The sequence below is a fragment of the Gallus gallus genome, chromosome 6 (assembly GCF_016699485.2).
Source record: "Gallus gallus isolate bGalGal1 chromosome 6, bGalGal1.mat.broiler.GRCg7b, whole genome shotgun sequence".
In the NCBI taxonomy this organism is placed as follows: domain Eukaryota; kingdom Metazoa; phylum Chordata; class Aves; order Galliformes; family Phasianidae; genus Gallus; species Gallus gallus.
The window spans coordinates 27,196,749-27,220,777 of NC_052537.1; the positions used below are offsets into that span (position 1 = coordinate 27,196,749).

The 24,029-nt window shown below is 38.8% G+C and overlaps 1 long non-coding RNA gene across 4 annotated transcripts in view; it reads right to left on the bottom strand.

Moving 5' to 3' along the window:
- The window catches only part of LOC101749898, a 94,664-nt gene that overhangs the window by 13,997 nt on the left and 56,638 nt on the right, over nt 1–24,029 (bottom strand). The window contains exon 11 of one of the 4 annotated variants that reach the window (XR_005860978.1): nt 120–349. The exons of 1 other annotated variant lie outside the window; for it this stretch is intronic. This is a non-coding gene — a long non-coding RNA (uncharacterized LOC101749898). Of the gene's footprint in view, nt 1–119; nt 5,058–24,029 lie in introns of all 4 variants that reach the window. 2 more of the 4 variants (XR_005860974.1, XR_006939781.1) reach the window with 2 other exon arrangements.

Here is a 24,029-nt window from a genome sequence, read left to right on the forward strand (position 1 = left end):
AAGAGCTGAAGCCATGCCCTACTGTGAGGACAGGGGCATTGCGCTCCCCGTTCTCCAGCATGTCCTTGCATTCTACTTCTCTCATACTTGCATGCAGAAGTGCAAGGGGTCGAGCTCACCTTCCTGCTGACTGCCTGGCGTGGGCTGGTGTGGATGAGCATGGATTGTCAGCACTGCAGTCACTCAGACGGTGAATAATGGAGGTCATGAGGAGGCAGGAACAGCTCTCACTCCCAGCCCCAGATTAATGTCAGACAGGACTGTATTGTCACAGCCTTCAAGTCATCAGCACTTGTCGGCTCTCATGGGCAGTGAGGGCTGCATTGCCCTCCTGGTGCTTTGAGGCCTTCTGAAAAAGAAGCTCAGAAATGTAGTGTTTTGCTTGAAAACCTTCCTCCCCACCAATTGATTCATATTGTATTATAAAACATAGGATGTCATAGGAAGAATCCAGCTGACACGAAGTCTTTAGCCCAGGTGCTAAAATTAATTAACAATGTAAACATTTCGAAAGTGGAAGGCATATTATTTTCTTGTAAGACATTGATTTGGAGGTTGTATTAATTCACCCTTCAGCTTCCCCCCTGTGTAGGATGACCTGAGGGATCTCTTCCCATGGATAAGCTACAGGTTGAAATTTAAAATTCTTGAAAAGAAAGGAAGTAAATTCCTGCCAATGCACCCGGAATACATTGGCTGTAGTTGTTTGTGCACATAAATTACTCAGTTTCCTCGGATGGATTGATGAGCAGAAAATTGCACAGCTTAGGCACTGCTGAAAACCAATAACTAAGGTTAATGCCTATTTTCCTTCTGGGAAAATCCACGCAAATTGTCACATCACGTTTTGCAGTTGAATGGCCGTATGAATGGGGCAGTGGCTGCAGGGCTCACTCCAGGTGCCCCGTGTTTCTGTCAGCCCTGGCACTGAGCCCATCCCTGCAGAGCCCTCCCTTTGCCAGAGCGGAAATTCCATTTTTCCGGTCAGCTTTATTTTCTGCACAATTATTGTCTACATTTGTCTCAGGGATTTTTTTTTTTTCTTTTTTTTTTGAATGATAACGGAAGAAATGCTTCAATCCCTTCCATGTTTCCCTTTTTAGCACTGTCCTGCTGTGATTTACTGGACGCTGCTAAACAGAGATCTCTGGCTGGAAAACCCAAGGCTGGACGCTGAGCAGATGGCAATGGTGGCTGAGATTTATCGGAAAGGAGACGTTCTTGTCTTGGTGCAGCTCATACTTTACGAGTGCTTGCCACCTTCTGGTTTGAGAAAGGATTACAACCGTTAAACTACTGGGAATTGAGAGGAAATCGACTGTAAAAACTCTGGTCCTGTTCCTAATCCCCCTAAAAGGATTGACGGATTTGCAAAGTGCCATAATGCCTGTCAGAGAATTTGGAAATGAAAGGATGGATGATGCTGTCGATATCCTTGAAGAATGCCCTTTAACCATTGTGTAAAATATTCAGGGAAAATATTGAGAGCAGGAGCAATGGAAAATTAATCTTAAAAGCGAAATAGGTGCAAAGCTTCCAAAAAGAAAAGAATTTTGAAATAGTGAACATTTTTTCTCACAAAAATGTTTGCAGATTTTGACCAATCTGACACTTCCACTCAATCCTATCAGCTGTCATTTGTCTGCCCAGCTTCAGTGATGCCACTTAAAATGATTACATCTGCCCTTTGTGCAAGAGGAGGATGCACAGTATCTGTAAAAAAAAGACAACTTTACAGTCATGGCTACTCAAATAATACGAATAGCACTACAAAAAAAGTCAGAATTACCTTATTCAGTCATTTTTGATTTAGCCAGATGAGTGTTTTCACAACACATGTGTACTTCATGAAGGCTAGTAAACACTTTTTCTAATGGATATCACATTGTCTGGCTTCATGTAATTCAAACTTCATTTCAGATGTCACAGTTTAGTCCTTAAAAACCATTTATATTTAATTTACCATGATCTTAATAGAAGGCACCAGAGTATCTGAACACATTCCAGCAGTGTATGAAGCACTGTGACTAACATATGCCATTTGTTTGTTCAATTTGTTCCTTCCCAGCATGGGACAAATGGGCAGCAAAGCACTTCTTTCTGTGTGTTTTTATAATATGCACAAAGAACTATGTTTGTATTGGGAAAGGCAGGTCTGAACCAATATCCCTCACACACAGAGAGAAAAGCAGTGAGGTTTTGATGCTCCCCAGTCGTTGTCAGGTCACATAAGGATTTTGGCCGGCACTCCAAAAATGGTTGGTTGATTTCTCGGATATAACTTGACCTTGCTGATCTTCTCACTGTAGGGTACAAGCACGGCAGAGTCCCTGCTTACCTTCGCTAATCAGAACAGATTTGCTGTATCCCCCCACTGGGTCTGTACGATGACTGTGGTTGCAGCAAGATGAGCAGCAGCCATTTGCCCACTTTGACTCCCTAAGAAGGCTGGGGAAGAGAAGCCGAAAATTGGAGGAGAGCTGGCAGGTATGGATCAATGGTGCGATGCGCTGTAGAACTCCTTGCTGAGAACACATCTTTTTGGATACTAGCATCTACAGATAATTCAGGAAAAGACAGGGAAGAAATTAAAGAAAATGAAGCCATGACTTTTGTCAGGGCCCAGAATTGCTTCTATGCAGTAGAGAAGAGCTGGAGGAAAAAAGCTCTGCTAATTCTTTCCAGACAAGAAGGCGAGTTAGGGTCAGAGCTAGCAGGAACAAAGATAAAAATAAAAGAACAAGAAGTCTCTGAGACACCAAGAAATAATTTTACACTTTCTACACTTTGCAGCCTGTGTTCACTCCCTGTCCATCTTTCCCTGGGGCTGTGCTTGGTGCTACAGCCATTTCTGAGGGCCAGGAGCCACGCTCAGCTGAGGAAGCAGCCACCAGTGATGGCCATCTTCAGGTTTGCCCTGAACCCTCCAGAGCAGACCCAGGCCCACTTTGAGACTGTGAGGTTTTGAGCGTCAGGCACAGCCTGGCAGCTTGCTCTGACTTTGCTGCATTCGTTGCTGTCTCTTAAGCAACATTCATCTGCATTTCTCACAACAATTCCTTTTTCTGTTTTTTTTTTTCTTTTGTTTTTTTTTTTTCTTCTTCTCATCCTTAGGATCAGGGTGCTGTTTTCTTAGATTTGTTCTTGTGAATCACTTCTGCTTAGTAGATCGCTTTGTAACCACTTTGAGAATACCAAGCAATCAAAGTTTCATTGCTATGACTGTTCACTTAAATGATACAATATGTATCTGCTCATTATGTGGTTGAATGGCTTCCAGATTTCCCAGTGCATGCATCTGAGGACGATATATTTAAAATTCCCACTTGGCAAATGTTTTTCAATACTGTCTTAAATAAACTAGTTTCCATGGATGTTCTTGCCAATACATTTATTAGTTCTGATCTCTGGGCTTTATCCAAACTGACCGGTCATTTGTCAGTCAAAATATACAGATGCAAATGGTTGTGCCATGAAAAAAAAAAAAAGGAATTTTAGTTTCCAGTTCTTTCCATGCTTGTGGTGGTGTTTTTCATTCTGAGTACGGGACATTTTCAGAAGGCGAATTGTGAAACTGCTGTAGTATCTGTTGCCTTTCTGAACACACGTGAGGCTCCACGAGGGTATGTAACAGCATGGCGAGAAACCATTCCCATCGCAGGAACAAACGAAGCTGAATTTATCTTGCCATGGCATTCACAATTGAAATGAATAAAGACCCACAGGACTGCGTGCCATTGGATGGTGCCAAATACAACCTTACATGAGCTCCCTGCTATCTGAAGGCTCCTGCTGCTTGCTGTAGCTCATCACCAGGCAAACGGATGATTTAGTGCGTGCGAGTGTAGCCATAAACCAAAAGCTTCCAGATGAAATAATGCTCTCTCACTCTCAACAGAAGCAATTACAATGTAGCTGTCTGTACAGCCTTTAACATTGCTACTAAAAGGCTGAGCTACTCTAAAGTGCACAGTGATAGAGCTGAGTTTCTCCGGCTGAGTAGTTTTTGCACCTGCTGAACACATCCTATAGCCTTGGGAATCTTAAAGGAAGACAGAAAAAGTCTACACAGCCTCACAGAGCGTGTGTTTTGGACGTGAATACATAACTTGCATATAAAATATATACGCATTCCTTCCTTTATACACACACATGCACATATGGTGAGAAAGCAATGTCTTATTTTGCTATATTTCTAAAATAAATCACTACTTTCATAGGATAATTGAAAGATTATGCTCATAGTTCTTCTAGTATGGACTTAGAATGAATTTTCATGAGAAATATCTTATTTTCCCACAAAATATATCCAGAGCAGATAGAGTTTTCAGGAGCAAGTAAAGGATACTCAGTTTTCCCTCACTTTAATTCAAACAATTCTTGGTGTTTCAAAAGTTTGACGATAGCCCCACAGAAAAGAGCATTCCTCTGCCAGCTCTACTGGTTGCCTCAAAGCATTCAAGCGCTTTGTGCAACTTAAAGATCAAATTCTTCATGAGATGACATCTAGAAATCAATGCCATACACATTGTGCAGCCTTTGCCATGAAGCATCGTGCTCTGGCGTGCTGCCTGCCCTCCTCTCCTTGACCCAAAGATCTTTGGAATGCATAGAGGCTGAGGGGTCAGCCTGTGAAACACCAGCAAATCGATGCTGGGAACTCAGACTGAAAAGAGCTGTATGCAGTCCATATTTATGGCCAGAAGGGTGTACTAGCCAAGTCTTCCCAATCAGAGATATGCCAGAGGTCTTAGCATTGCTCAATAAGTCAGTATCAGCCTCATAATTTGATTTGTAGACCTCAAGATGTAAGGAGGTCACCATTTCTCTAAGCAGTTCATTATGTGATTAATTAACTTCAAAGCTTAAGCAGATATCACCCTTTACTTCTCACTTGACTATGTCTGGCTTGACAATCTTTCCCAGTGTACACTTGCTTCTGTACTTTAACTGTATAAAATACTTCTCTGAGGTTGTCTCCTATAGATGGGACTTCCTTATTGTTTCTGGGACTTGATGTTATGACTCCGTAAAATGTTTTGCTGTGTGATCCGAGTCTGCAGGTAAGATAAGTTCAGGACACGGTTGAACAGCAAAAATTTTCTGTACATAACACAGGATTAAATTCACCATGATACAACATACCATTTTGCTGCCTGAAGTCTTGAAGTCATTTGTATAGGCCAAATAACCAACTGATTCATCCACAATCAGAAATGACTTCATACTTCCCTGCTACCCCTTGATGAAATATATATGACAATGTAGCCCCAAAGTAGAATCACTTCCAGAATACCTACTTAAGAGATACACCTTTGCTAGTGATTTTCTAGGTATCATTTAGGATTCACTAGTCAATTCCTTGTCCATATACTATATTTATGATTGTTTTGGATGTTTAATGAAACTTTGAGGCAATTCCATTTGAAACACCTCAAAGAACTGTAACATGATAGATTAAGAGAAAGAATAGCTTGGGGAAATACAAAGCACAATCAGCTCTGTTCCATAACCCAAGGCAGGGCTGGTTGTATCAATATCTCATTCTAAGAACATTACAGTTTCAGAGATACCTTCATCGTACAATCTTGCAACCTTGTCAAAGAACAAATTAAATTTTGTGACAAGGCCTTTTTTTCCCATAGAACAATGTTGATTGACAGTAATTACACCTTTTTTTGTATTTCCTAACCTGTTACATTTAAAAACATCTGAAGAATCTTCATTTTGCAGTACAAGGAATTTAATCTACTCTCAGCTAGATATTATCAAACTTTTCATCTCAAGCCAAAATTATAGCTTGATTCAAAGATCATTAAAAAGAGTAGGAGTACTTGCAAATTATTTAATAAGCCAGGTCCTTTCTACTCTTTAAAAAGGTTAAAATATTTGTCAGCTTCTTAATCTGAAGAGAAGTTTCAAATTGGTAGATTTCATTTTATAGAAACAAAACACAACTTGGGAAAGCGGGGAGCAGTTGTCTGTTTCATATTCACACGCCAACATGTTGTTGGAGAATTAGGCTCCTTCTTATAGTAACAGCCCACAAAACACCCCTGGCTGCTGGAGAGTGAGACATGAACAGAAAGTAAAGTTTGTTGGTAAGGAGACCAAAGCCTCAGACAGATAGAGAGCACATAAGAGACCACAGTATGCCTAAGATCTTGTTTTTGCTATGCAAGTGTAGTGTCCTAGAGATACTCAGGTAGCCTAAAGACACTGGATTGCTTCTGAACATTTCAAGTACTAGCTTTGAAACAACCTTCTGAAAACGTATTTGTGTTAGAGGCCAAATATTTCCCTCTCCCCTCTCACAATATATTCTTTTATGTTTTAGTCCTCACTATTCATTACACATGTTGTATCATAAGCTAGAAGATATCTAACACATTTTTGTTTGTTTGCTCTCGTAATTCAGATTGTATTTCCATGCGCAGTTTAATAGCAAATCATTTTCAAGTCCCCAAAGGGAAAAACGTACATTATTGTCAATTTTCAGCTTTCATGCATGGACTTCAAGACTGATGTGTGACATGACATAAAAAAAAAAAAAAAAAAAAAAAAGGCAACAAGAAAACAACAAGTAAATTAAGTTTCTTACAAGGGATCTGTAGGAAGGAAGCACTGCTAGTTCAAAATGACCTCCTTTTGTTTAAAGATAGCACTGGTGCATCTTGTCTCAGTAGTTAGATTTTACCTACCTTAAGAACTAAGGAAGCAAGATATGCAACTCTATATTGCTTATATTTCAAACAAGAGGAAAATTATGCAAATTACAGAAAGTTAACTGGATCAAAAGCATGTAGCGGATGCATGCAGCATTGTTGTTCAGAAGTACCTTGGAATTATATGTAAATATCAGAGAAACAAGGCTTTCATCCCATCGTTCCTAAAATAACAAAAACTGAGTTGGAATCAAAGACAGAGAAAGCCTTGAATTATGAGGCTCCCCCTGGCTGTATTGATCTTCACTGAAGGTCTCATCTCTTTCATCTCCTCAACCATAAGATCAGGATAATCTCAGTGTCTACATCTTCAGTGACATGAGAAGCTTTCTGATAGGAGCATTGTAACTAACACATAGAAAGAGCAGAGAAAGGTTTTTCTTATCCCTGAGGAGTCCTGTCTAACTGAACAGAGACAGAAATCAATATATAACATCAATATCCTAACTTGTAAATCATCCCTGAATATCCTTATAATAATTCTAATACTTCTTACACATGAAGAGAAAGAAAATAGATAGGCCTTGAGGGGTGAAGGCTAGTACTGAAAAGAAGAACAAGAAAAACAAGTCTTATAATAACTAAGTATTTCACATCCATGCTGAATGAATTGCTTTGAAATAATGGTCTAATTCAGAAACAGATGTAAGAGACTATTTAAATCGCTGATGTCCAATTCTTATTTTTCCCATACTCACTTATGCAATATTTACCCCCTGTATTTCCTGAACTTCATTACTTGTTCGCTATTCCTAACTTTGTGCTGCCTTATGAGTACATGTAAGTTTCTTTCCGAACTTGTGGTTGACTTATAAAAAAATTTCAACCTTACCCAATTATTAAATTAGTTTAATACTATCATTGCAGAGAGTTTGCAGTACTCCTTCCCAGAATGTTTCACTATTCCCACCTCATTCCAACCCTCACTGACTCCAGGTAAAATCCAAGATACACGTGTTGATTTCCTCTGAGCATTTCTGACCATCTGTATGTCTCATTCAGTTACAGCTCGCATCTCAGAAATACCCCTCTTGGCCAACTGTAGTTGTGCTTGTGCTATTCTGTTTCTGATAGTCCTAACAGTGACTGGTGAGACCACAGCAGAACCGGAGAGGCAATTGCAGTCCCAAAACCAGCCATGTGGCAACCTGATTGATAAGCTCCTTCTGAAATCCACAGAGTATCCATGAAAGTATAGAAAAGGACTGACCTTATTACACTCAACTGAATCTATTGTTTATTTTAATGCTTAAAATACCAATGTAAGAATACATTCCATGTCTTCTCACAACTCAGCGAGTAAGCCTTGGCACTGCTGACAAAACCATGGAGGGCTATTAAATGCAGAATTACACCTCTGGTACAGGAAGTCTCTCACTGACTGTTTCCCAGAGGATGTGAGGGTATTTTGAGACAATTTCATCATACAGTCATCGTGTTTTATATTCTCCAAGTGGCATCTGCTATTGTCCCCTGCTGTAACCAAGAGACTGAAGTAGGTGAATGTATCACTAACATCATATCCGCTGTTCTTACATAATGAAGCCAATAGGAGTTTTTACTGAGCACTTCAGTGAGTAAAAACTTCTGTCATTGTTTGCACAATGGCATAATTTCATTACTTAAGTAGAAGTTCTACCCTCTAATCACACCAGGGTATCAGTGTTGGTACTCAGATTTATGCTGTTATGCCTAGGCTGCTTCCAGTACTTAAATCACTCATACACAGATAGCTTGGATATCTTCATAATAAAATGAATTTTCTATATAAACCAGTCCTGTTACATGGAGATTTCCCTGAACTGATCAGTTACAGCAAATATAATCTCAGATTTGCCAATGTTGTTATATCTGTAAGAAGCATTGCTTGTTCAAAATGATCTCCTTTTGTTTAGAGATAGCAATGGTGCATCTTTTCTCTGTTGTTAGAATTCACCTACCCTAAGAACTAAGAAACCAAGAAGTCTATGCAACTTTAGGAAGGAAAGAGAGAATTAAAGAGCTTCTAGTCTCTCACAGGACCTGTCCAGACACAATTGCAAAGAAAGAGTTTTTGAAGAGATATGGGACAACAAAAGATATTCCTGGGGTGGGAGGACAGCTGATAAGGAATTTGTTTGTGGACAAGATCTGTTTAATAACAGATATTTTTGGAGTGTAATTTTTGAAATGAATTGTATTTATATTACCCACGTGGGAGAGTTTATGCCAGTAGAATAGTGGATGTTGAATGGCATGATCTTGAATGTATTTTAATGACTGTACTTGGAAAGTGACCTCCTCCTCCAGTTTATATAGAGTTGACACTTCCTGATCAAATTTTAAACTTGCGAAGTCCAATATTAGCTAAAATGATTGGGATGATGTAGAGTTGTTTCTGTTGCAATGCTTATGGCAATAATGGTGATTAAAAATTCAAACATTTATGAAACCTCAAGCAGTCAAGTAATCTTACTAAAAGAAAACTGAAGTATCAGGCAACAGAGGCTTTTGCCTGTAAAAGTGCTGTCCTGCTCATGTTTTGCATTTTTTCCATTTGCTCATTGTTCCATGTTCTCATACAACACATAAAAGTCTCCAGGGAATTTTTCACCATCCATAAAACAAGCCTTAGATTTTGGAGGGTATTATTGTTTAAAGAGGTGCTTCATATGCATCTCTGTTTTCCATTTCCAAAGGTAAATAAACTGCCAGTACTCCTGGAATACGGTTTTCAATATGATTCCTCTTTGAACTGTAAGAGTAAAATTGGGAAAGCAGACTTATTTTTTACCAAAACAACTCACTGCCTCTTTCTTCAGTGTGTGAAACACTCAAACACAGAAGAAAAAAATAAAGGTCTATTGTTTTAAACAATTGTACATGACCTAATCCTCCTGTATAGTTTCCTTTTCTCTTTATTTTTCCACACCATGTGGAGATCTAATATTTATGTCATTCCGAAGCAGACGTGTATCTGTTACTTGAGTAGAATTCTTAAATTTATGGAAATTTTTATTGACCTCAGATGGAAGATGTCTGGGCCCAAAGTTATCATGACAGACACAACAAACCACCTGCAGTTCTATCTAAAAAAATATCCTAGAATTGCACATAACATCACTAAGGTTTGGGAACAGAAGCAAAGTTTGCTTTCTGAGGTAGATACTTGGCTGATATAAATGTTGTCAGGAAGACCTCAAAGATACTCTTGAAAACTGGAAATGTGGGAAGACAGAATTTCATGTGAAAGTTTGGACATCACCTTTGTACCAAAACAGTATTTGCTACTAGATTTAGTGAGAAGAATCCAAAACATTTACACAAATGTAATCTATCACAGCTCCCTCACAGCCCAGATTTCTTGTTTCAATGTCCCTGAGGTGGTCACACTGTCATATCCCTCCTTCCATCGTCAATCCCTGTTCATGACCTGGTTTTCACTGACCTGGGTGAGACTTAGACCTTAGGAGACTTAGTCTCCTTTTCTCCATTCATCAGTAATTCCTGTTTATGATCCAGGCTTGACTGTATATTAATGCTAAATAACTTGATTGTTATTCACCTATTGGGAACTCAAGTTGTGCTTGTTTACTGCCCTGCTTGCCAAATCCAGTGTTGATTTTAGATTTCAACTTCCTACAAGACTGTATTATTTGCACAGCATAAAGCAGTGAAGGAGCAGTCATTATATCCACAGCAGCATACTGATTGGTCTAAATTTTATCTTATAGGTTTGCATGACAGTAATTTGCAAAGAAAAACAAACAAACAAAAAAACAAATAAGAATTTATCAGTCTCCAGTTCACAGCTTCACATACCGCTCTCTGAGATCTCTGGGTATGAAATAGACTACATGAGAGCTAACAACCTTCCATGGTGTGTCTGTTGCCCATGCTTCTCCGCTTTCTATACACTTGTTTGCCCTTTGCGTGTTCAGTGGAATGAATTCCTCTCCTACAGTCGTAAGTCTGAATAAGGTCAGAAACCTTCAAACATTTTGTCTAGCTTTAAGCTGTTTCTCTTAATGTTGAAATGGAACTGAGCATGGATCGAGACAAATTGTTTACTTCTCTTGGAGAAAAACACAGATACTTCTGTACGATTTTTTTTCTAGCAGAATTGCCATAAATTTCACACAGTTAATCTTGGAGCAATGCTGCAAAGTGATTACAAGAACTGGCATAACTTTTCAGGAACCTTTCATATTAATTGCACTCTGTACACAGAGAAAATAACCAGGTCCTGCTCCAATCCACCTTATACTTCACTGAGGTTGCAAGGTTGACTCACACGCCAATGTGCTCTGGGTAGAATAGTCCACAGAGCCTGAACTCACTGACACTGTGACTGAAATTCTAATTCTCTCTGACTAGAGCTAAAACCACTAGGCTCATCGCTCAGAGACAGCAAGAGCCTTCTCAAACCATCCTGCACTTCAGCCAGTGGGAAGCAAGCATTAAAACAGCTGGAAGAGCAACACAGCAGGTGCAACCTGGGGTAGAGAGTCTTCGATCATATTTTCCTGATGTATAAATATCACCTGTCCTTTTCACCCCGTAGTCATCATTGAAAATCAGAGATTCTCTTTGGCAGGTGCTACTTAACTCAGCACCCTTTTTTTTTTTTTTTTTTTTTTTTAATTAATTCACTCAAGCCCACATCTCATCGAAGCCTGTATGTTTCTCTTTAAACCAAGATGAAACAATGCTTTTCATTTCAGGGAGAGCAAGAGACAGAGCAGGGACTAAGGGATCCTGTGTTAAGGATGCTACATCAACTGAAAATTAAAGCTGGCACAAAAAACTTAGGAGACACACTAACTGCTAAACAAAGGTGGGATAAACTCTAAGGGAATGGGAGAAAGCAGAGTTGTTTACAGATATATCTCTCACAAAGATGATAGAAAGTTCTGGGTGAAAATGTTCACCTTTAAAAGTAGTGTCAACAGACATAGAACGCTTTAGATTAGAGAAGTCCTTAGAGATCATCTAGTCCCATCCCACTGCCGTGGACAAGGTTAGCCAAGCTGAAATGGGTGAATCAACACTGGGGTGAGATTTCTATCTAAAATTTGAATATATTTTTTTCTGCCAGAATTTCTCATCCAGGCTTTCTCTCTGTGTAGCAGGTTAATCTCCACAGGGCCACGCTCAGTTCCCTTCTACAACAGGGTCCTGGTCTTTCAGACTTCACCATGTTGCACCTTCCAGTAATAACTTCAGTTGACAACTCTAAAAGGGATGGGTAGGAACCTGTTGTTCTCTTCAACTTGGTTCTGTCTGAACATTATAGTTCTGGCAAGGCAGCATGAGAGGTCTGCATTGTGTTTACTTGAAAAAGATCTCTTCAGCCCTAGGGACTCAAAATCCCTCTGTCCTGAAATCTCAGATGATGCAATCACATTTTCTGAGCTGGGAGATGGAAGGATAAAGTTGCTCTCCAGCAACCGTTCCCTGGAGTGGGGAGAGATTTCTGAAAGCAAACTCTCATGGAAGCAACCAAAGTCCTTTGTAGTCATGGTCTTTGCATGGTAATACAACCAAGAATTGGTGTTAAAACAACATTAGACTAAGCTTAATGACTTTGCCTTGCTCATCTTTGTGGTGGCTAATGAAACATTACGAATGCAAAGCAAATAGTGTGCTCACACTAGTTCAGGATCACAAAGCATCTGAATATGCTGCATGAATCATTCACACTGTTTTTCTTCACCAGTGTCATCCATACCCCATCACAGCAAAGCTCCTTTTCTGGCCTTAGCAGACTTCTCTAAAGCTGTTCCTGTTAAGCTGAGGAAAGTTTTGTTTCTAGTGTGTCAAAAACATATGAGGCAGGTCACCAAGTAAACGAGAAGTGATAGAATATTAATATGCTCAGAAAGCAGGGAGGGAAAGGAAAAGCTGACAAGGGGTGAAGGTCTCCTTTCTCCTTTTTTTATTTTTTAGCAAAGTATCCCAAGTGTTCTGCAATTCTCTGTACCGTTGTCCTACCTAGAGCTCCTTCTTCCCTTTTAATTTATAAATGAGTACCTTCTTGTCCTCTCAAAAACTCCACACAGACTATGATACTCTCTATGGACATTCAGCACAGCACAGAGGACACAGCATAGGAACATATTGTCTCTGTCTATAGGTACGATGGGTAGAAGATCAGAGCCCAGATAGCTGTAGAACCTGTACTGAACTTGAAGCAGACTCCCCCTGTCTGACACAAATCAAATTTCCTCAAAAACAAGGTATACTTTGTTCTGGTGTTAGTGCTCATAATAAACTCAGCATTGAATTGATGTGAACATGATGAACCTTGTGGGCCCCTTCCAACTCAGGCTATTCTATGGCTCTACCCCAGCAAAACTTCTGTCTAATCTCAGCTCCCTAAATTACCGTGATAATTACTATTTGACCTCCATGAATCTTATTTCTACTTTTTTTTTTTTTCATCCAGAAAATAAGAGGTATTCAATTTTGAGTTCAAAACCAACATGATCTGTTTCTCAGCGTCGACCTGCTGTTTGCCTGTCACCGGGAGGCAAATATTTGCAGTGATTTGGTAGGTACATAGAAAGCAGATTGATAGAGAGCCAATCAGCATGCCAAATACTTTGCTATTTGCTTTCATGAAAGGCTGGCAAACCTGCTTTATTTACCTTTGTGTGTTGGTTTTTTTTTTTGTTGTTGGTTTTGGTTTTTGGTTTGTTTGTTGTTTTTTTGTTATTATTGTTTATTCCCCTTTGCCTCACCTGCAGGAGAGCTGATCAATTTGTCAGCATCTCATTTTAGCTGCCATTACTTCAATGAAGAAAGTGTCTCTAATTGCTTATGTTTAAAATTTCCAGGGTTTGCAGCATTAAACAGGTCTCAAGTCTGACAAGCCAGCATATATAGGGTGTCACAGAAAAGATACGAGTATGGGAAAAGCTACATCTAGGATGTAAGTCAACACATTCATTGCCTAAGAAGTCCTTGAGCATTTAAGGGAAGAAGTAAGAACTGTGTGTGCTGTGAGGTGGAGTGGTAGGGATCTTACCCTCCTACCTCCCCCAGCAAGTCAGCTGATCCAAATGGCTCTGCACTAAGAGAGGCTGTAAAGCCTAAACCTCTCCTTCTGGACTCCTGGAGCTCAAAGACCTTGTAATGCTGGCTACAGGAACAGGGAGTAAATTTTGAGTGACAAAAATATAGCAAAGGTTTTGCTCTTGTCCTGTTGGGGAAGTAACTGAGCATATCTCACCCTAATATGAGCTTATCTGTAAAGTCCAGTGATGTTCTGCTCCCATATAACTTAACATTTGGCCAGCATAGCAACTAGCACACAGTTAACAGTATCACATGCTGGCCTTATTGGGTCAGTTAGCCTATAACACATTCTTGTGATATCCTCCTGTCTCCTGAAGTCCCCAGCTCAGTTACATATCCCACAGTACCTTAAAGACTGAAATCTCTGTGGGAAAAAATCTCACCCAAGTGAGAACTCAGAATTATAACAGTCTGCTTAGCCAGAACCATGTGATAGTGATTCCTAATTAAAGTCCACAGATTTTTCTTCTCTGAAACCTTTGGGATTTTTTTTTTTTTAATTTACTTTTGTTGTTATCTATACATGGAAAACAGTTCCATAGATTTTTGTGTCAGCTTCCCACAGTCACAGTGACAACCAAACTCTTCCTGACAGTGTGTTGAGGAACACGCTTAACTTTCTGGATCTGTTTGTCCCAGCTCTCTCCTAGCTTTCCATCAAAGCAACTCACAGGTGTTCACCAGCTCCAGCATTATCCTGATTTCCTCAGGTAATGCTGCCTGTAGCATCTTTCAGAGATTCTTAAAATACATCTTACCTCCCTCCATAGCATACAGACTCTCCCCTGCATGGGTAGAGACAAGCAGTGCTGGTTATAAGATGGAACCTGTTCCAGTGAAAGTCTCAGCAATTGTGGACATACTATCAAAATACATATTTTGATGATGAAGAGTCTGGTTTTTGTTACAACCTTCAAAGCAGGTTTTAAAGCTCAGACCAAGGCACAAAGGGCAGGATAGCCAGCGCTTCTGCCTGTAGCTTTCTGCTGCATCTCTTGTTTTGGGGATGTTTCTGTGCAGTTCAAAACACAAAGACTGAACAGGTGGACTTGAAAAAAGGGAAAATAATCTGCCCTGCTGATCCTCCTTTCCCCTAGACTATACAGTTACTGCGTTATTCCTTATTACTGTACCAAGCTTCAGAATAGAGCCAGAGAGCCCAGTAAGCAACATGCAATTATCTACTCCAGGTGTTTCCATTCCTGCCCTTTGTCAGCTATTATTCTTCCTCACTGTAGGCAGCAGAAAGAAAGTGACATCTTTATTAGCTCACATTCAACTATGTTTGATTGATAGCTACACAATAGTGAAAGAGCTCTTTACAACCACTCTGTTTTGATGAAGGACACGATTTTAATTGTCATACTTGGTCTTTTGTCAAACATTCATACGTTGCTGAAGAACCCAGCAGTTACTGCAGAATTAATGAACAGCATGTTCTGTTTACACAAAATTGATGCTAGGTTAAATGGCTACATACAAAAAGGGAATCTTGGCTAATAATTGGCTAAGGACTAAAAGGAAGAGAATCAAAATTGCAAGCATCCAGGGACTGTCTTAGAAGAACAGCTACTTTTAGGTAGGAAATATTTTACTGCTTTGAATGTTATGATCATAATAGATGGTGTTCCCATCTTTTTATGAGGACACATAATACTGATGGTGCTTTTATATATATTAAATGAGTGATTAAGGTATTGAACAGGGTTTTAAGCATGAGTAGGTTAATTTTCCAGATTTGACAGATATTTTATACAACTCAGTAGAATTCAATGTTCTTTGAAGTCAAGAGGACATTTTCTATCAAATTCTGTGTTGTGAGATAAGATCTAAAATCTTCACATTCAACGCCTAATTCTCCACCTTTAGTTTCTCCGGTGCTAAGGAAGGCAGGCAAAAATAAAGAAAACAGGCCAACAGTGCTTGAGTATATGTAATCAAGTTAAATGAGCAAATGATAGTCTTCCAGTATTCACCAGGTATACATTTAGAACAGAAATAAGATATTTTCATAATTATTTAAAATAAACATTATCATTGGATAATGATAATCTGTGTTGACTACTGTGTCTATAGCAGTTAACAATAGAAACAATATCTATATTCACGTATAGCTTTGTTCCCCAAAAGAAGAGGGATAGGTCTTTGTAGTTGGGAGCTCACTGAGTGTTCCTGGGAGCCCCGAGATGACGGCAAATGTGGCTTAAAGAGGGTGGGCTTGCAGCATACTAAAGCCAGTTTTCAAGGAGAGAACCAGAGAACCAAATCTGGATTTTTTGATCTCTGTGAAAGAGAGCCAAGAGTTCCAGAGATCAGGAGAAAAGGATTAGCCTGAATAAATTTGGGGGACCAACCTGTAAAAGTTAAAAAGTCACTGGAGCCACAGTCTCAACTGTGAATATTCCCCAAATAAGGGATGTGTTTAATCTGATTGTACATTGATGATCTGATTCACAGACCACTTCCATCTCTCCCCTATTATCTCCCTGTTTCTGATGTCTTATAATGAAGTGACAAGTTAGAATACCCCAGAACTCATAAGGATTTTAATTTCAAAGTTGATGGATTGTTGTAGTTGATCTCCAGTTATACCAGAAAAGAGAAAGATAAACATGTGGTGAAGGTTCCCAGACACTAATGTTGCCTGCTTCTAAAAAAGATTGCTGATTAACTTTTCTTTTTGTCCAATGGCTTGCTATTGATCCAAATACTAGTTAGGATTAGGTTTAGATGCTTGTCATCAGTAAAGTAAATAATTTCCTTATTCATGTAAACATACATTAGGACTAAGCTTGTAAGTACTAACTGATCCCATTAAGTCACCTACTAAATGTGTGTGTGTGGATATATATATATGTATATGTAAAAGCATTTCTGGAGTTGATTAAAGTTTAATTACTTCACACCCACTCAAAAAGAAGAAAATAACTATTAATAAGGAAGGAATCTTATCTAGAAAGTAATTTAGACATCACCGTAACTGTTGTTAAATTCTGTTTCCCTCTCTGGTGATGCATTAGTGTCTTAATGAATCAGTCCTGTGAAATTCTAATCAGTGGTTCTCACCTAACAAAAAGCACTTAAGCATCTGCTTAACTTTATGTCTGTCAATACTCCTGACAGATGTCCTAAAATATGGCTGGGCTGAAAACTGGGTATTCAGCAGCTAAATGTTACTGTCCTACTTAATGACTGTTATTTAAGAAACGAATATCAAATTCATTGTAAAATATTACCAAAAGGAACTAGAGATAATTAATTCCTGTAACGCAGTCATTAGCTGCATTAATCCTAGGGGAAAAACATTTGGCAGGGGAGAAGATGCATTATGTAAACCCACTGCAGTTTATGAATAAATGCTCATTTTGGTCTTACGTAATTATCTATCAAGGGAGTCCTCAGCGCTCACTTAACGCATCTCAGACACCTGAGGAAGACTGGGGAGGAGCTAGCAGGGGGTTGGGGAGCTTAGGAGTAGAAGGGGTGCAGGGGCTCAGAAAAGTCTATTTGCCCTCGAAGAAACCTTCATCTCATTGTCCGCTTCTTTCTCTGTGTGTAGCAGTATGATCTGCCACACACTAAAGGCAAAACTGTTGCCTGGTTTGCCTGCTGTCTTGAGTTCATTCTGGTAGTTTGTCATTTATGGAAAGGGACCTACAGGATGCTTTGCTTGCACATGCAATTTACACAGGTTATGACTGAACTGATATATTGCAGTGAACTCTCAGGAGCCAACATGTGACACTAACTCATGTGACCAACTTGATTTTGTGCTTGACTGCATTAGCAGGGCCGTATGTATGGCATGCTTCTGCTGGTGGTGAAAGTCAGTGTGTGCTGTGATGGGAGAATATCAGCAGGCTTACGGTAGTGAGAGGCAGAGGCTGAAGTCACAGACATTTCTTTTCACCAGCTCTGTTCTGTAAAAAATTCACCTCTGATTTTCAATGTTATTGTCTGTAAATCATAAATTAGAAGTATTGTCTTTGCTGATCTGAAAGCCTAGAAATTCCTGTTTGTTGGAATACTTTAGTAAATAGATATCTGACAAAAACAGAGCACTTTAAAAAGGGCCTGTTAAAATGAGAATGTTTGAAGTCACCTGCCTGGGTTTTGCTGACATTTGGCAAGCTCAGTGTTCAAAATTAGCTGACTTAATCAGCAAATACTTTGTTGGATAATGGCATGGGTTTTTTTTTTTTTTGCTTAACTTTACACATCTCTACTGCAGTGGCACTGGCCAACATCTTTCATCTTGGAAGTAAAAGAACTTACCTATTATGCTTATTTCTCTCTACATCTAAACAAACATTAGTCTCCATAGAGGAGAACACAAGTGCGTTAATTTCATTTAAAAGAATCTCACTTTCTGTTCTACAGCCGTATCTGTGAGGGTGAGCAGGGTCAGTGGATGCACTAAGAAAGACTGCATACATTTTCTTAGTCTATTCACATTCCTCAATCTTCCTGTGAAAGCTAGCAATCAGCTTGAAAGCCATCACATTAAATGTTCAGGAGAAAAAGATGTAACAAATCAATACGTTTGGTTATTTATTTAGCAAGTATTTCATAAATGAGAAGTCAAAGGAGGAGAGACAACATCAGTCTCCATTTGTCAGTCATTCACTGTGAGCAAGAGAGCCTTCCTTCAGTATTTTCATGGCAAGAGCTCAGTAGTGAGAGGAGTATATAAAAACCTGCAAGCTGCCATCGCTGTTTTTCAGCTGTTCTGAGTAAATCTAACTCCTGGAAAAGCAGAATGTTCTCAAAAATAACTGCAGCAACAGCAACAAATGTCTTAAACTCAGGCATTCAAAAATAATCTTCACTTCACTATGTGTGAAAATCTCTATCTCCTTCCTCATCTCTCTTCCCAGTTGTTTCTCCTGTTTCTGTCATACACATTATCATGGGAGGAAAAAAGCCTACTCACATGGCCAAATTAATGCAACACTGTGCTTTGATTTTGAATATCACAGTTTGCACATGGTGAGAATAAGCCAGAACACCCTCAGAAAACAGTTGTTTTTCTTCTACCTCCAAGCTGCATCCATGAAGAAGGGAAGGATGCAATTACAATGGGAATATACCACCTCTTTAATATGATTATTGGGCACAGGCTGTAGGATCAAAAAAGATTTGTTCTGTGGGTGGGTATGGGATATTTCCCACCACTGATATAAGGAATTGCAGGTACTTGCAGCTGGGGCTTTCTACATATGCTGTCCCCCTTCAATGCCACCTGTGACCAATTTCTGCTTATATTTATGAAAAAATGAAAAGAATAAAACAGATCAGGATACCCGCTATTGCTGTTCTACTAACAGATGTGGATTTGAAACGTTTGATATATCCATAACTACACAAAGTAGAGTTAATTAACAGATTCATATGTTAAGAAGCCAGACGTGGTGTGATCATTCAGCCTGTACTCTGTAGAACAGAGTGCAAAGGATCTGAATTAATTTGTTTGAATTAAAACAGCTTTGTTGGTGCATTTCAAGCTCAGTTGTACTTACAAGACACATCATCTTTCCAGTTTTCATACATGAGTGTTCTGATGTCATAGTAATAAATGAACTGATGACAGATTAAGTCTGTAAAGGGATTTGATGTCACTCTCACTCCTTTAAATCAACTGAATAACAAATATTTTACAGGATTGTAAATTTCTTGCAAGCTCCTATTGCATGATATGGGGAGCAAGTTGGAAAGCTAAGTCAGAATTTAATTACTTCTGAAACTATAAATTTACCTTCACCACAGAAAACCCAATCATCCTAAGAGATTCTACAACAGAGAATTTGTGCCTTCAAATCAGGCAGAGTAGGAATTTATAAAAAATGAAAGCTATGATTAAATCACTTTTCTTGGACTATTTTTTTTCTTTCAAAGAGCATAGTTGTGAATTTCTCATACATGAAAACTGCACAGCCTGACTGCCCATATAGAATACATTTTGACTTCTTTCTTTGTTTCCCTAAGTAAATACCCTACAACATTTGACACTGTTTCCAAAAACATCACTGGAATAAATTATTCCTAGATGCAGGCTTTTACAGCTTCTTTACAGAACCTAAAAAGTTTACTTTTTGTAAGCAGGAATGCACCAGTACTTGGAGAAAGAAACATTAAATGTGCAGAAGTTCACTCTCGAAAACCAGCTAAAGAACTGCTACCTCGTAGCTATCTATTAAATCCTTAGTGACAGTTGAAGCAAGGATGATAATTAACACAGCTCCTTGTTGTATGACATGTTTTCCATGTTAACTACAGAAGCAAAAACTTCAGGCTGTTTGTGAGGCCCATCACTCTTCTACAGAAAGAAGAAAGAAGCCAGTATTTTACCAATATCCTTTTCTTTGAGCTATTTCTTTATTGGTATAATCTATTTCTCAAAGAAGCTGCAATGATTCACACCAAAGATCCATCTAGCACAGAGCCTAATATAAATCATCCTTACAAAACACAAGTCAAGCAACCTTACGGTTCCACTATCTGAAAAGAGTTTTAAACAGATTGGCTTTGTAAGGCAGTGAGCAGGAAATATAACTCCCTGTTCTAAGAGTTGTTCATCTTCATTTCCCTGTACAATCTCAGATTTCCCTGAACTTCATCCTTTCATGCATTCAGGGAATTCAGAATGGCTTGCTCTTCAATTATTGCCTAAATCTTAAACTATTCTTAACATTGCACTGTATCAAGTAATCCTAATAATGTTTGCACTCTGCCGATGAAGGATGATGCCAGAATTCACTTTCCTGCATTAGATAGTCCCACAGCACTCCATTGTGCTGCACGTCTGACTCTGATGAGGCAAGAAACATGCTAGACTGCTAATTTCAAGCAGAAATTATTTGGCAGAAAAGAACAAAAAGAACAAGAAAGAAATGAGGATAAAAAAAGTTTTAGTAATTGGCTGATTGAAAGAAGAAATAAGCGTAGTTTTTGTTCTAAAGCAAACCCAGGTGTTAAAAACAGAATTGCACTGTAGTTCATAATTCTATGTATGATGATGAATGAGTATAGCAGATGCTGTCTACATGAGCACAGTACACATTAAATGTGTACACCTTTTCTTTTCCTACCTTTTTAGCACAAGCACAGAACATCTCCGCATTTTGAGCTGTTCACGGTTCCCTTGAACCTTGTATATTATGTTTTGAAAACTCGTGGATGTCAAGTAGCAAATGGCTGCGTAACTCTTTGGGAGAAAGAAAATTTGATTGAAAGTGCTAAATAAAGGTCTTTGTAACTGCCCTTTGTTTGAAACTTGACTTTAAATATCATAAAGATTTTTGTAAAAAATAAATTAAATCTCTGCATGATGAAATGTGTGGGGCTTTTTTTTTTTTTTATCTTTTTAAATTTTAAATATTACCAGATTGTTACCTTTCTGAAAATCAAGTGGACAATAAGAGAGAAAGAAATATTCAAAGCAACCACAGAAAATATGTCTATAGAATATTTTCAAGGAGAAATACATATTGCTCGATCAGTTTTACGGTCACCCAATCATCTATAATCAAAACACCACTGATTATAACCAATCTTTCCCCCCATAAGTGGAAGTCTAGCCAATAGGCTGCATGTAACACTCCTTTCCTTCAGACTTCTCTTATGTGAACCCAGTATCGCTAGAACTAACTGATACATCTAGATCCGTGTTTCCGTGCACACTCATTCTATATAGCATCTTTATAAGAAGGTCAGCACTTGCAATTAAGTCAGAAATTAAGAAACAGCTACATGATAATGCTTGGTTCAAAAGAGGAGTTTATCTCCAAACCGATAAATTATGTCTAGTTTTCTCACTTGCTGAAGAGAATTAGGAATCCAGTCTTCAGCTACTTCAAGAAATCATTACATAGGTCATCGTCACAAAATCCTTCAACCACATGTAGTTGCCTGACCCAGTTGGAAGGTTTTTCTAGAAAAGCGCATCTCTGCTAGAAGGAAAACATTTTTATAACTTCCAACATACACATGAATTCATGGCCAGCTTTTTCCCACTCATCACTTCCCACGCACTCATCTCATTTTAGGACTTTTCTCTTAGCTTTACTACCTATTTTACTTGGTATTCACTTCAGTCTCTAATGCACTGACAGTAATCATCTAACTCTTTTCAATCTCCACTTTGCTTGGCTAGACAAGCCAAAATTTTATAGTCTTCTGAAGCAGTCTCCTCATCTTTCTAAAAAGAGATACTGGGAACTGTTCTACTTTGAATGCATCTTCCTGAAGCCAGGTGCCTGAAATTTTGGAATTTTTAGTCCACAGGTACCTGTAATCAAAGCATGGTCTGTTCTGGATCATCCAGTGGTGGGCAGTGCTGACACAACTTCGAATTTTTTTAAATTCTAATTCTTTTATTTATTAGCTTTTCTCAAAAAAAGAATCTGCCTGCAGGTTAACCATAACATTTCTACACAACCACACCAGCTGCTAAGATACATGGCATGACTGACTGATTTCAATTATATTCTTACACCACACTTGCAACACACTAAGCTTGCATCTTTATTTAAGAAATGAACAGGTCCTAAGCCTGTGTATGATTCTGAGCCAGATACATCTTCACAGCAGTGATGCAATGTCTCATGAACCCACTTCCCTTGTCATAGAATGGCTTGGGTTGGAAGGGACGCTAAGGATTATCAAGTTCCAACCCTCCTGCCACAGGCAGGGCCAGTCAAACAGGTGAAGTATTTTGTCACCTTCACAGACATGTTGCATACATGTTCCGTAGTACTTGGAGAAGGAGCTGTCCGTAACCATGGAATAATAATCATCAGATCATTTATTTAAGTACACACCACAGAGTTCCTTTATGATATAGAAAAAAATCCTAGACATGCCATCCAAGACTAAGGAGTTCAGTATGAGCATAATGTTTCCCAGTGGAGGACAACCGAGAAGAATAAAAGAGGCTAGGACAATTCTCTTTTGTAACTTTCGATGATATACTCTGAGGAGCATGGAGAATGGTGTTTGGGAATAGCTAGAACTTATGTGGTAGGTCAAGCTCTGACAAGTTCCAATAAATTTACTCCCACAGATTGTTGCCTAGCAGCCCATGCAGAGTTCTACTTCTTTCTCTTATGACAATGTTTTCTTTCTTTTCAGTGGCAAAAATGAGAATATATACTTTTTATAGTTCTTTTTTTTCCTTGTCAGCAACAGATTGAGAAAGATAGTCCTCTGCAGAAAAGAGAATAAGGTCTTACTCCTACAAGACCTTTGAAGAGAATGGCTTTTAGAAAGGCCGCATTCCAAACACTAATTATCTAATATTATCTCAAGGTCTAGCAAAGGGCTTGGATCAATAATAAGTTGCACACACCAAGCTAGACGGGTTAAGTAGACTTAGAACACTTGTCAAAATACATGACATTAATAAACATTATGAAAGCAAGTAATAATAATGCCCCATAAAAACTGCATTAGAAAGAAAGTAGAATAGCACAGGTCATGTTAACTTGCAGCATAAGGGAAAGGAGACGGTAATATTTTTTCATTTTTCATAGGAGACTATGTAATCAGAGGCTAAGAAGGGACCTCAAGTATCTCAGATCAGAATACCCAAGGTGATCCTACATAAGCAAACTGGTGGACTCAAGTGAAAATCCACTAATAAATGATCAAATACTATATGGATACTAAATTCACTTTGACTAAATCCTGTTGCAATGGTTGGATTTTGAAGCTTTGGAAAAAGGAGGAGGGAAGAAAGGCAAAGAGAAAGGGAAAGAGGGGAGGGAAGGAAAAAGGGAAGAAAGGGAAATAAGAGACAAATTCAACATTCTTCCTTCCACCAGTAATAGATGAATCGTGAGCCATCTGGAAGAAAGAGAACAAAGAGGGAAGGAAAAAAAGAGAGAAACCACACCTTCCGGGTCAGTGGTCTTTCTGGAGTTGCACACACTACCTTCAGTGCCACTGATACCTGGAGTACTCAATTCCACACTAAACAAAACCAGCAGTAACAGAAGTAACCCATGTCCATATCGGAGTAAAATACTGCCTGTGCTAGATACTGTCTGTGCTAGACTGACCTGTTCTGTGACCTGTTGCTATGATCCTGCTGCTGATTTATAGCTCCTTGCCTGAAACAGCACACAAAGTCATAAAAAGCAGTGGAATTCTTTTTCTTTTTATTTGCATATTGCTGGCATTTATAGCTTCTTCCTGAATGTGTGTGCAGGCTTGTGATACAAAATAACACTAAGAACTTTACATTAC